This window comes from Zea mays, chromosome 5 (assembly GCF_902167145.1).
Source record: "Zea mays cultivar B73 chromosome 5, Zm-B73-REFERENCE-NAM-5.0, whole genome shotgun sequence".
Lineage (NCBI taxonomy): Eukaryota > Viridiplantae > Streptophyta > Magnoliopsida > Poales > Poaceae > Zea > Zea mays.
In genome coordinates, this window is record NC_050100.1 from 207,411,863 (window position 1) to 207,425,972 (window position 14,110).

Genomic DNA, 14,110 nt, shown 5'->3' on the forward strand with positions numbered 1-14,110 from the left:
CTTTTCGTACACAGCGAAGCATAAAAACTGCTTCTTTTTCTCTTTTGCCGAAGCCTGATCTTTAGAGCCGAAGCAACTGCTTGTGTTATGATAATGATGATCCTACGTATGTCTAAATGAATGTTTATGAATGCAAATGTTATGATGTAATGTACCGTGCAAATGAATGTCCAAACACATATACGAAGCAACAACCAAAGCCTTCATTCCCTTAGGAATAAACAAAGTCTCTTTGCCGTTTATTTTTCGGCTTCACCGTTTATTTTTCGGTGTATCAGCGCTGACTTTTCGCTGTAAGTTCTGCATTCCCTTAGGAACGTCTTTTGAACTTCTTCGCCTTCTATTTCGGCGGTATCGCGTTGACTTTTCGCGCTTCGCCTTATATTTCGGTGGAATCAACGTTGACTTTTCGCTGTAAGCTCTGCATTCTCTTAGGAACGATTTTTGAGCAGAAAACTTACGCTGCGCTCCCTTAGGAACGACTTTTTGTAGCTTCGTCATGCTCTGCATCCCCTTAGGGACGTCTTTCGAGCTTCTCCCTGTTTCTTCTTTTTTCTTTGCACTCGATTGTGCGAGCTCAGTTTTTACATTTACATCTTTGGGGGATACTGCTCTTGTAGAGCTGTAATAAGAAAAAGGGAAATTACAAGCTATGGCCCCATTAAAAACCTTTCTCCCCCTTCGGAAAGGAAAAGGGTGCCATAGGAAAAAATAAAAAGATTACATCAAGCTATACATAATATCGCCGAAGCTCATCCGCATTCCAAGGTCTAGGAATATCGTTGCCGTCCATATCCTTCAATCTGTAGGAACCGGGTCTTGACGAAGATACTACCAGGAAAGGTCCTTCCCATTTCAATTGTAGCTTGCCTACTGTATCTGGGTTGGCAACCCTCCGAAGTACCAAGTGTCCTGGCCTGATATTCTTTAATCGAACTTTTCTGTCCCGCCATTTTATTGTTTCGGCTTGATATTTATTGATATTCTCCACAGCCTGAAGCCTGATCCCTTCTAGAGCATCTTTTTCCACAGAATAATTAGCTTCATCTTCTGCTGAAGCCACTGTTCTTATTGATCCTGCTTTAGCTTCTTCCGGAGTTATTGCTTCGTCACCAAATAGTAATTTGAATGGTGAAAAGCATGTTGACCTTGACATTGTTGTATTGTGGCTCCACACCACTTTGATCAATTCATCTGGCCACTTTCCCTGGGCTGATTGAAGATTAACTTCATTATTCCCATCATTATTATGCCATTAGCTCTTTCAACAAGTCCATTTGACTCCGGATGCCTGACTGATGCAAAATGAATCTTCGTGCCAATTTGCTCACAGAACTCTTTGAAAGCTTCGGCATCAAACTGTGTTCCGTTGTCCACAGTAATGGCCTTCGGCACTCCGAAGCGACAAACAATATTTTGCCAGAAAAACTTCTGAACAGTGACTAAGGTTATTGTGGCTAAAGGCTTCGCTTCAATCCATTTGGAAAAATATTCTACCGCCACCACAACATATCTTAAATTTCCTTATGCTGGTGGAAGTGGACCTAGCAAATCAAGGCCCCACCTTTGCAACGACCAAGTGGGCTGTATTAACTGAGTCAGAGATGAGGGTTGTTTATGATCCCTTGCACATTTTTGATAGCCTTCACATTTTTGAACTAATTCTGCTGCATCCGAAGCTGCCTTCGGCCAATAAAATCCTTGACAAAAGACTTTTCCCAGCAAGGGCCTAGATTCGATGTGGGATCCACACAGACCTGCGTGTATCTCCTCCATCAATTCAATACCTTCGGTTCTTGATAAACATTTGAGGAGTGGTGAACAAACCCCATATTTATACAATTCCCCTTCTATTATTACATATGGTCTTGTCCTTGCTTCCATTCTCTTGTTATAAACTTCGTCATCAGAGAGACAGTTGCCTTGGAGGAAGGATATGATTTCAGTTCTCCAATCCTCACTATGTACTGGAGAAATGTTAAGTATAGCTCTTTCCATAAGTTCAACCGAAGGTGCCTTTATTGTTTCGAAGAATACCTCCGAAGGTATAGGGAGTCCCTGAGCCGCTGATTTGGCTAACAAATCTGCATGTTCATTTTCACCCCTTGGAATATTCTTGACAGAAAAGCCTTCGAAAGAAGCTTCCAACCTTCGAACTGCATCCAGATATTTTTCAAGCTTCGGATCTCGTGCCTTGCTGCTTTTGTCCACGTGACCAGCAATAACTTGAGAATCGGTTTTCAAAATAGCCCTTCTTATTCCCATTGCTCTTAATTTCCAAAGCCCCAATAGAAGTGCTTCGTACTCAGCAATATTATTTGTGCAGCTGAAATCAAGTTTCACTGCATAACATGTTCTGACTTTGGAAGGTGCAACTAAAACAGCAGCTGCGCCTGCCCCGAAGGTTCCCCAGGAACCGTCGCAGAACACTGTCCAGGCTTCGGTATCTTTACTTGCTTCTTCGTCCTGAGCCCCTGGCGTCCAGTCAGCGATGAAGTCTGCTAACGCCTGAGACTGAATCGAGGATCTATGTACATAGTCAATGGTGAACTCGTTGAGTTCCGCAGCCCACTTTCCAATCCTTCCAGTAGCTTCTCTGTTTCTCATAATATCCTTCAAAGGATGTGATGAAGGAACAATTATATGAAATGCTTGAAAGTAGTGACGAAGCTTCCTGGAGGCCATTAAGACAGCATATAGCACCTTCTCCAACTCTGTATAATTTTTCTTTGATAAACTGAGGACTTCGGAAACAAAATATACTGGAGCTTGCTTTTTAGTTTGTCCTTCAAGCTTCTCCTGGACAAGTGCTGCACTTACTGCAGAGTGCGAAGCTGCCACATACAACAGCAGAGGAGCCCCTGGCGTAGGTGGAGTTAGCATCGTTAGGTCTATCAGATACTGCTTCAGCTCTTCGAAGGCTCTTTGCTGAGCTGGTCCCCATTGAAAGACTTCGGCTGACTTCAGCACTTCGAAGAATGGTAAATTCCTCTCTGCTGATCTAGATATGAATCTGTTCAAGGATGCCAGTCTCCCTGTCAGCCGTTGGGCCCCCTTCTTTGTGCTTGGCGGTTCCATCCGAAGAATACCTTCGATTTTATTCGGATTAGCTTCGATTCCCTTTGTCGAAACCAAGCAACCAAGGAATTTTCCCTTCTTTACTCCAAAGACACATTTTTTCTGGATTCAACTTCAGGCCAGCTTGCCTAAAGTTAGCAAATGTTTCCTGCAGATCGGCAATGTGATTTTCTTGCTTCGTGCTTTTTACTATGATATCATCAACATATGTTAGCACATTTCTGCCTATCTGAGAATGAAGGACTTTAGCTGTCATTCTGCTGAAGCTTCCTCCAGCATTCTTGAGCCCCTCAGGCATCTGAAGGTAACAATATGTTCCACTGGGGGTTATGAAGCTGGTTTTTGGCTCATCTTCCTTCTTCATCCAGATTTGATGGTAGCCTGAATAACAATCTAGCAGACTCATGAGTTCTGACGAAGCTGCTGCGTCTACTAGAGAATCTATCCTTGGTAATGGAAATTCATCCTTCGGACAAGCCTTATTGAGATCAGTAAAATCAATGCACATCCTCCATTTACCATTGGCCTTCTTCACCATAACAGTGTTAGCTAGCCATTCTGGATATTTTACTTCTCTGATGACTCTAGCACCGAGAAGTCTTTTCACTTCATTCCGAGCACCTTCGGCTTTGTCATTAGACATCTTCCGAAGCCTCTGCTTTTTGGGTCTGAAGGATGGATCAACACTGAGCGAGTGTTCAATGACATCCCTGTTAACACCACATAGATCGTTGGCGGACCATGCAAAAACATCTTTGTTGTTGAACAGAAACCTTGTTAGGTTTTTCTCCTGTTCCTTAGACAATGGAGATCCCAGCAACACCTTCTGCTCTGCTATATCTTCACATAAGAGCATGGGCTTCGGCTGATCGCCGAAGCAGCCTTCTCCCTTCTATACTTGTACTGCTCACAAGCTTCAGCTCCATCTATATTATGGATTGCTTTTGAATCTGTCCAGTTTCCTTCGGCCTTTCTTGCAGCTTCCTGACTTCCATGGATAGCAATAGGTCCTTGATCCGAAGGTATCTTCATGCAAAGATATGCTGGATGAAGAATTGCTTCAAAAGCATTGAGTGTCCCATGACCAATGATTGCATTGTAGGGGTACTCCATGTCGACAATATTGAGAGCACCTAGGGGGGTGAATAGGTGATCCTGTAAAATCTTGAAACTTAATCCACAAAGCTTGATTAGGGGTTAGCACAATTAAGCCAAGTGGCTAGAGAGGAGTCTTAGCAAAACACAATAACCACAAGAGATCAACACAGAGATGGCACAGTGGTTTATCCCGTGGTTCGGCCAAGTCCAACACTTGCCTACTCCACGTTGTGGCGTCCCAACGGACGAGGGTTGCAATCAACCCCTCTCAAGCGGTCCAAAGACCCACTTGAATACCACGGTGTTTTGCTTTGCTTACTATATCCCGTTCCCGAGGAATCTCCACAACTTGGAGCCTCTCGCCCTTACACTTTGATGTTCACAAAGAAGCACAGAGTAAGGGAGGGATGAGCAACGCACACAAGACACAAAATCACAGCAAATACGCACACACAAGACCCAGACTTGAGCTCAAAAGAATATCACGAGGTTCTCACTAGAACGGAGCTCAAATCACTAAGAATGTCGAACAAGTGCGCAAGAATGAAGTGTGAGTGATCAACAATGCTCAAAGGATGCTTGGTGTTCTCCTCCATGCGCCTAGGGGTCCCTTTTATAGCCCTAAGGCAGCTAGGAGCCGTTGAGAGCATTCCAGGAAGGCAATTCTTGCCTTCTGTCGCCTGGCGCACCGGACAGTCCGGTGCACCACCGGACACTGTCCGGTGCGGATCTCTTTCCTTATTTGGCGAAGCCGACCGTTGAAGATTCAGAGCCGTTGGCGCACCGGACACTGTCCGGTGCACACCGGACAGTCCGGTGCCCCCTTCTAGCCGTTGGCTCGGCCACGTGTCCTGCGTGGATCGCGCGGCCGACCGTCGGCCCGGCCGACCGTTGGCTCACCGGACAGTCCGGTGCACCACCAGACAGTCCGGTGATTTATAGCCGTACACTGCCGTCGAAGTCCCGAGAGCAGCAAGTTCGCCAGAGCCAGCCTGGCGCACCGGACACTGTCCGGTGCACCACCGGACAGTCCGGTGCACCCAGACTGAGCAGACTTTGGCTGAACAAGCCAAGTCATCTCCAAATTGATTTCCCCTGTTTCCAGCACTTAGACACAATACATTAGTTCTCAAAACAATATACTAAGTCTAGAAACATACCTTTAGACTTGATTTGCACTTTGTCCATCAATTGGCATAGATTTATACTTAAGCACTTGTATTGGCACTCAATCACCAAAATACTTAGAAATGGCCCAAGGGCACATTTCCCTTTCAATCTCCCCCTTTTTGGTGATTTATGCCAACACAACATAAGGCAACTGAAATGAGTGCAACATCAATGCAAATAGGAACACACATTTGTTTTGAATCAAATTTGGCATATTTGGATCATTCTTTGCCACCACTTGGTTTTGTTTTTGCAAATCAACCTCAATCTCCTATCTCTAATTCAAACACAATTGTAGAGACATAAAGAGAGTTGTTCCAAGAGAAATTGATCAAAGATTTCAAAAACTCCCCCTTTTTCCCATAATCAAACATTCTCCCCACAAGAGACCAACTTTTGACAAAGAGAGACAATAAGAGGATTTTGACAAAACAAAAAGCTCTATTCTACTGTTTTCAAAATTCTCAAGTGGTAGCTGATCCATTTCTTGCTTTGGCCTTATTTTCTCCCCCTTTGGCATTAAGCACCAAAACGGGATCAATCTTGGCCCTTAAACCCCATTGCCTCACCAAAATCTTCAAATAAGAGTACCAAGGCAATAAGGATATTGAGATGGACTTGGAGTAAGTTACCTTCTCATCGGAGTGCAGTGGAAGTCTTGCATGGTCCAAGTCCACCTTTCCCTTTCAATCCACCTTTGAGACTAAATCAAGCAAACTCAAGCACACGATTAGTCTCAAAGGGTCAAGTTGTAGCACATCTCCCCCTAAATATGTGCATCACTTGCAAAAGGACTTGCGAGGTCCGGGGAGTGTTTGTACAACTTGAGCACCATAAGTAAACAACAAAATGCATAAGGAACATGATCAAAGGCATAAACACATGTATGCTACAAATCAATCCAAGTTCCACGAATCTAAGACATTTAGCTCACTACGCAGCCTGCAAAAGGTCTTTTCATCTAAAGGCTTGGTAAAGATAACGGCTAGCTGGTTCTCGGTGCTAATATAGAACACTTCGATATCTCCCTTTTGCTGGTGGTCTCTCAAAAAGTGATGCCAGATGTCAATGTGCTTTGTGCGGCTGTGCTCAACAGGATTATCCGCTATGCGGATAGCACTCTCATTGTCACATAGGAGTGGGACTTTGCTCAGATTGTAGCCAAAGTCCCGGAGGGTTTGCCTCATTCAAAGTAGTTGCGCGCAACACTGTCCTGCGACAACGTACTTGGCCTCGGCGGTGGATAGGGCAACGGAAGTTTGTTTCTTAGAACTCCATGACACCAGAGACCTTCCTAAGAATTGGCACGTCCCTGATGTACTCTTCCTATCGACCTTACATCCAGCATAATCGGAGTCTGAATATCCAATTAAGTCAAAGGTAGACCCCTTTGGATACCAGATCCTGAAGCAAGGCGTAGCGACTAAATATCTAAGAATTCGCTTCACAGCCACTAAGTGACACTCCCTTGGATCGGATTGAAATCTAGCACACATGCATACACTAAGCATAATATCCGGTCTACTAGCACATAAATAAAGCAAGAACCTATCATAGACCGGTATGCTTTTTGATCAACGGACTTACCTCCTTTATTGAGGTCGACGTGTCCGTCAGTTCCCATCGGAGTCTTTGCGGGCTTGGCGTCCTTCATCCCAAACCGCTTTAGCAAGTCTTGCGTGTACTTCGTTTGGGAGATGAAGGTGCCGTCCTTGAGTTGCTTCACTTGGAACCCAAGGAAGTAGTTCAACTCGCCCATCATCGACATCTCAAACTTTTGAGTCATTACCCTGCTAAACTCTTCACAAGACTTTTGGTTAGTAGAACCAAATATTATGTCATCGACATAAATTTGGCACACAAATAAGTCACCATCACAAGTCTTAGTGAATAAAGTTGGATCGGCTTTCCCAACCTTGAAAGCATTAGCAATTAAAAAGTCTCTAAGGCATTCATACCATGCTCTTGGGGCTTTCTTAAGTCCATAGAGCGCCTTAGAGAGCTTAAATACGTGGTCAGGGTACCGTTCGTCCTCGAAGCCAGGGGGTTGCTCCACGTACACCTCCTCCTTGATTGGCCCATTGAAAGGGAAATGTGCCTTTGGGCCATTTCTAAGTGTTTTGGTGATTTAGTGTCCAACACTAGTGCCTAAGTGTAAAAAGGTGGACAAAGTACAAATCAAGGATAAAGGTATGTTTCTCAGACTTAGTACATTGTTTTATGGACTAATGTATTGTGTCTAAGTGCTGAAAACAGGAAAAATCCAATTGGAAATGTCTTGGCTCGAGCAGCCAAGAATCTGCTGAGTCTGGGGCACCGGACTGTCCGGTGGTGCACCGGACAGTGTCCGGTGCGCCAGGCTGACTCGGCGTGAAGAGGCCGCTCTCGGGAATTCGCCGACGGCGTACGGCTAAAATTCACTAGACCGTCCGGTGTACACCGGACTGTCCGGTGAGCCAACGGTCGGCCGAGCCAACGGTCGGCAGCGGAATCTACGCGCGACACGTGGCCGGGCCAACGGTCGGAAGGGGGCACCGGACTGTCCGGTGTGCACCGGACATGTCCGGTGCGCCAACGGCTCCTAGATCTGCAACGGTCGGCTGCGCCATTTTTGGAAGGAGATCGGGCACCGGACAGTGTCCGGTGCACCCGACGACAGAAGGCAAGGATGGCCTTCCAGATTTGCTCTCAACGGCTCCTAGCTGCCTTGGGGCTATAAAAGGGACCCCTAGGCGCATGGAGGAGACACACAAGCAACCTTAGAGCATTCTTGATCATCCACACTCAGTCTTTGCGCATTCGTTTGTCATTCTCATTGATTCGAGCTCAGTTCTAGTGAGAACTTTGAGATAGTCTTTTGAGCTCGATTCTTGGCCGTGTGTGTGCGCATATTGCTGTGGATTTGTGTGTGTTGCTTCCCTCCCTTACTCCGTGCTTCTTTGTGAAATTCAATTGTAAGGGCGAGAGACTCCAAGTTGTGGAGATTCCTCGCAAACGGGAAAAGATCAAAGTAAAGAAGAACACCGTGGTATTCAAGTTGATCATTGGATCACTTGAGAGGAGTTGAGTGCAACTCTCGTCCGTTGGGACGCCACAACGTGGAGTAGGCAAGTTTTGTACTTGGCCGAACCACGGGATAACCACTGTGTCATCTCTGTGATTGATTTCTTGTGGTTATTGTGTTTTGGCTCCTCTCTAGCCACTTGGCAATTATTGTGCTAACGATTAACCAAGTTTTTGTGGCTATAAGTTTAAGTTTTACAGGATCACCTATTCACCCCCCCTCTAGGTGCTCTCAATTGGTATCGGAGCCGTTCTCTTCAAGAAGGGACTAATCGCCCGAAGAGATGGATCCTAAGGGAAAGGGGATGGTGGTCGACAACAACGAGAAGGAGTCTATCTTCAACGAGCCGAAGAATGACAAGTCTACCGACTTGGGCTCAAGCCACAAGCGCAAAGATGGGAAGAAGAAGAAGACAAGGCGCATCAAGGAGATCGTCTACTACGACAACGACGAATCCTCTTCTTCCCAAAAGGACGACGACAACGACTACAGGAAGACGGTCAATTCGAACTTTTCGTTTGATTATTCTCGTATTCCACATAATTCGAATTCGCATTTGCTTTCCATTCCTCTTGGCAAACCTCCACACTTTGATGGGGAGGACTACGGATTTTGGAGTCACAAAATGCGTAGTCATTTATTCTCTCTCCATCCAAGCATATGGGAAATTGTAGAGAATGGAATGAAATTTGATAGCTCGGATAGCCCTATGTTTGTTAATGAACAGATTCATAAAAATGCACAAGCTACTACTGTGTTGCTAGCCTCTTTGTGCAGGGACGAGTACAATAAGGTGAGCGACTTGGACAATGCCAAGCAGATATGGGACACCCTCAAGATTTCTCATGAGGGGAACGACATCACCATGCTCACTAAAATGGAGTTGGTGGAGGGCGAGCTTGGAAGGTTTGCGATGATAAGGGGCGAGGAGCCAACCCAAACATACAACCGGCTCAAGACCCTTATCAACAAAATAAGGAGCTATGGAAGCACGCGATGGACGGACCATGACGTCGTCCGACTATTACTAAGGTCCTTTACCATTCTTGATCCTCATTTGGTGAATAATATTCGTGAGAATCCCAGGTACACCAAAATGTCGCCCGAAGAAGTCCTAGGAAAATTCGTCAGCGGGCGAATGATGATTAAGGAAGCAAGATACGTGGACGACGCCTTGAATGGACCGATCAACGAGCCGCAACCTCTTGCTCTCAAAGCAACAAGAAGCAAGGAGGCGCTACCTAGCAAGGTGGCACAAATTGAGGCGACCGGACTTAATGATGAAGAGATGGCTCTCATCATCAAACGCTTCAAGTCGGTGCTAAAGGGTCACAAGGGGCAGCCAAGCAAGACCAAGACAAAGGGGAAGCGCTCATGCTTCAAATGCGGTAAGATTGGTCATTTTATTGCTAACTGTCCCGAAAATGAAAGTGACCAGGAACACGAGAGCAAGAGGGAAAAGAAGAAAAATTACAAGAAGGCCAAGGGCGAGGCACATCTAGGAAAGGAGTGGGACTCGGATTGTTCCTCCTCCGACTCTGACAATGAAGGACTCGCCGCCACCGCCTTCAACAAGTCATCCCTCTTCCCAAACGAGCGTCACACATGCCTCATGGCAAAGGAGAAGAAGGTATGTACTCGAGACGGTACTACTTATGATTCCTCTAGTGATGATGAATCTAGCGATGAGGAAATAGACTACTCTAGCTTGTTCAAGGGATTGGATAGAAATAAAATTGATAAAATCAATGAATTGATTGATGCATTGAATGAGAAGGATAAACTCTTAGAGAAACAAGAGGATTTATTGTATGAAGAGCATGATAAATTTGTAGAAGCTCAAAGATCTCATGCTCTAGAAGTTAAAAGAAATGAAATGCTTTCTTGTGAATTATCTTCTTGCCATGAGACAATTTCTAAATTAAGGAGCATTAATGATGATATGAATGCTAAGTTAGAGATTGCTAGTAAATCTACCTCTTGTGTAGAAAATGCTATAACGTGCACTAGGTGTAAAGATATTAACCTTGATGCTTATAGTGAACACCTAGCTTGCATTTCTAAATTAAATGAAGAGGTAGCTAGTCTTAATGCCCAACTTAAGACTAGCAAAAGTGATTTTGAAAAACTAAAATTTGCTAGGGATGCCTACACGGTTGGTAGACACCCCTCAATTAAGGATGGACTTGGCTTCAAGAGAGAAGCCAAGAACTTAACAAGCCATAAGGCTCCCATTCCCGCCAAAGAGAAAGGGAAGGCCCCTATGGCTAGTAGTGTGCAAAAGAACCATGCTTTTATGTATCATGATAGGAGACAAACTAGAAATGCTTATAGGAATTATAATGCTTATGATGATTTTGACTCTCATGCCATGTTTGCGTCTAGTTCTTCCTATATGCATGGTAGAAATATGTCTAGGAGAAATGCTACTCATCATGTGCCTAGAAAGAATATTATTCATGCTCCTAGGAAAGTAGTGAATGAACCTTCTACAATTTATTGTGCTTTAAATGCTTCCTTTGCTATTTGTAGAAAGGATAGGAAAATAGTTGCTAGGAAGTTAGGGGCAAAATGCAAGGGAGACAAAACTTGCATTTGGGTCCCTAAGGATATTTGCACTAACCTTGTAGGACCCAACATGAGTTGGGTACCTAAGACCCAAGCCTAAATTTGCTTTGCAGGTTTATGCATCCAGGGGTTCAAGCTGGATTATTGACAGCGGATGCACAAACCATATGACGGGGGAGAAGAAGATGTTCACCTCCTACGTCAAGAATAAGGATTCCCAAGATTCAATTATATTCGGTGATGGGAATCAAGGCAAGGTAAAAGGGTTAGGTAAAATTGCAATTTCTAATGAGCACTCTATCTCTAATGTGTTTTTAGTAGAGTCTCTTGGATATAATTTGCTATCGGTTAGTCAATTATGCAATATGGGATATAACTGTCTATTTACAAATGTAGATGTGTCTGTCTTTAGAAGAAGTGATGGTTCACTAGCTTTTAAGGGTGTATTAGACGACAAACTTTATTTAGTTGATTTTGCAAAAGAAGATGCCGGTCTAGATGCATGCTTAATAGCTAAGACTAGCATGGGCTGGCTGTGGCATCGCCGCTTAGCACATGCGGGGATGAAGAACCTTCACAAGCTTCTAAAGAGAGAACACGTGATAGGTTTGACTAACGTGCAATTCGAAAAAGATAGACCTTGTGCAGCTTGTCAAGCAGGTAAACAAGTGGGAGGAGCACATCACAGCAAGAATGTGATGACCACCTCAAGACCTCTGGAGCTGCTGCATATGGACCTCTTCGGACCAGTCGCCTATCTGAGCTTAGGGGGAAGTAAGTATGGTCTAGTTATTGTTGATGACTTTTCCCGCTTCACTTGGGTGTTCTTTTTGCAGGATAAGTCTGAAACCCAAGGGACCCTCAAGCGCTTCCTCAGGAGAGCTCAAAATGAGTTTGAGCTCAAGGTGAAGAAGATAAGGAGCGACAACGGGTCCGAGTTCAAGAACCTTCAAGTAAAGGAGTTCCTTGAGGAGGAAGGGATCAAGCACGAGTTCTCCGCTCCCTACACACCACAACAAAATGGTGTGGTAGAGAGGAAGAACAGGACGCTCATTGATATGGCGAGAACGATGCTAGGAGAATTCAAGACCCCCGAGTGCTTTTGGTCGGAAGCCGTGAACACAGCTTGCCACACCATCAACAGGGTCTACCTTCATCGCCTCCTCAAGAAGACCTCATATGAGCTACTAACCGGTAACAAACCCAATGTATCTTACTTTCGTGTATTTGGGAGCAAGTGCTACATTCTAGTAAAGAAGGGTAGAAATTCTAAGTTTGCTCCCAAAGCTGTAGAAGGGTTTTTGTTAGGTTATGACTCAAATACAAAGGCGTATAGAGTCTTCAACAAATCATCGGGTTTGGTTGAAGTCTCTAGCGACGTTGTATTTGATGAGACTAATGGCTCTCCAAGAGAGCAAGTTGTTGATTGTGATGATGTAGATGAAGAAGATGTTCCGACGCCCGCTATACGAACCATGGCGATTGGTGAGGTGCGACCACAGGAACAAGATCAACCTTCTTCCTCAACTATGGTGCATTCCCCAACTCAAGACGATGAACAGGTTCATCAACAGGAGGCGTGTGATCAAGGGGGAGCACAAGATGATCATGTGATGGAGGAAGAAGCAGAACCGGCACCTCCAACCCAAGTTCGAGCGGTGATTCAAAGGGATCATCCCGTCGACCAAATTCTGGGTGATATTAGCAAGGGAGTAACTACTCGGTCTCGATTAGTTAATTTTTGTGAACATTACTCCTTTGTCTCTTCTATTGAGCCTTTCAGGGTAGAGGAGGCCTTGCTAGATCCAGATTGGGTATTGGCCATGCAGGAGGAACTCAACAACTTCAAGCGCAATGAAGTTTGGACACTGGTGCCTCGTCCTAAGCAAAATGTTGTGGGAACCAAGTGGGTGTTCCGCAACAAACAAGACGAGCACGGAGTGGTGACGAGGAACAAGGCTCGACTTGTGGCAAAAGGTTATGCCCAAGTCGCAGGTTTGGACTTTGAGGAGACTTTTGCTCCTGTGGCTAGGCTAGAGTCCATTCGTATCTTGCTAGCATATGCCGCTCACCATTCTTTCAGGTTGTTCCAAATGGATGTGAAGAGCGCTTTCCTCAATGGGCCAATAAAGGAGGAGGTGTACGTGGAGCAACCCCCTGGCTTCGAGGATGAACGGTACCCCGACCACGTGTGTAAGCTTTCTAAGGCGCTCTATGGACTTAAGCAAGCCCCAAGAGCATGGTATGAATGCCTTAGAGATTTCTTAATTGCTAATGCTTTCAAGGTTGGGAAAGCCGATCCAACTCTTTTCACTAAGACTTGTGATGGTGATTTGTTTGTGTGCCAAATTTATGTCGATGACATAATATTTGGTTCTACTAATAAAAAGTCTTGTGAAGAGTTTAGCAGGGTGATGACGCAGAAATTCGAGATGTCAATGATGGGCGAGTTGAACTACTTCCTTGGGTTCCAAGTGAAGCAACTCAAGGACGGCACCTTCATCTCTCAAACGAAGTACACGCAAGACCTGCTGAAGCGGTTTGGGATGAAAGACGCCAAGCCCGCAAAGACTCCGATGGGAACCGACGGACACACCGACCTCAACAAAGGAGGTAAGTCCGTTGATCAAAAGGCATACCGGTCAATGATAGGTTCATTACTTTATTTATGTGCTAGTAGACCAGACATTATGCTTAGCGTATGCATGTGTGCTAGATTTCAATCCGATCCTAAGGAGTGTCACTTAGTGGCAGTGAAGCGAATCCTTAGATATTTCGTTGCTACGCCTTGCTTCGGGCTCTGGTATCCAAAGGGGTCTACCTTTGACTTGATTGGATATTCAGACTCCGACTATGCTGGATGTAAGGTCGATAGGAAGAGTACATCGGGGACGTGCCAATTCTTAGGAAGGTCCCTGGTGTCGTGGAACTCTAAGAAACAAACTTCCGTTGCCCTATCCACCGCTGAGGCCGAGTATGTTGCCGCAGGACAGTCTTGCACGCAACTACTTTGGATGAGACAAACCCTCAGGGACTTTGGCTACAATCTGAGCAAAGTCCCACTCCTATGTGATAATGAGAGTGCTATCCGCATGGCGGAAAATCCTGTTGAGCACAGCCGCACAAAGCACA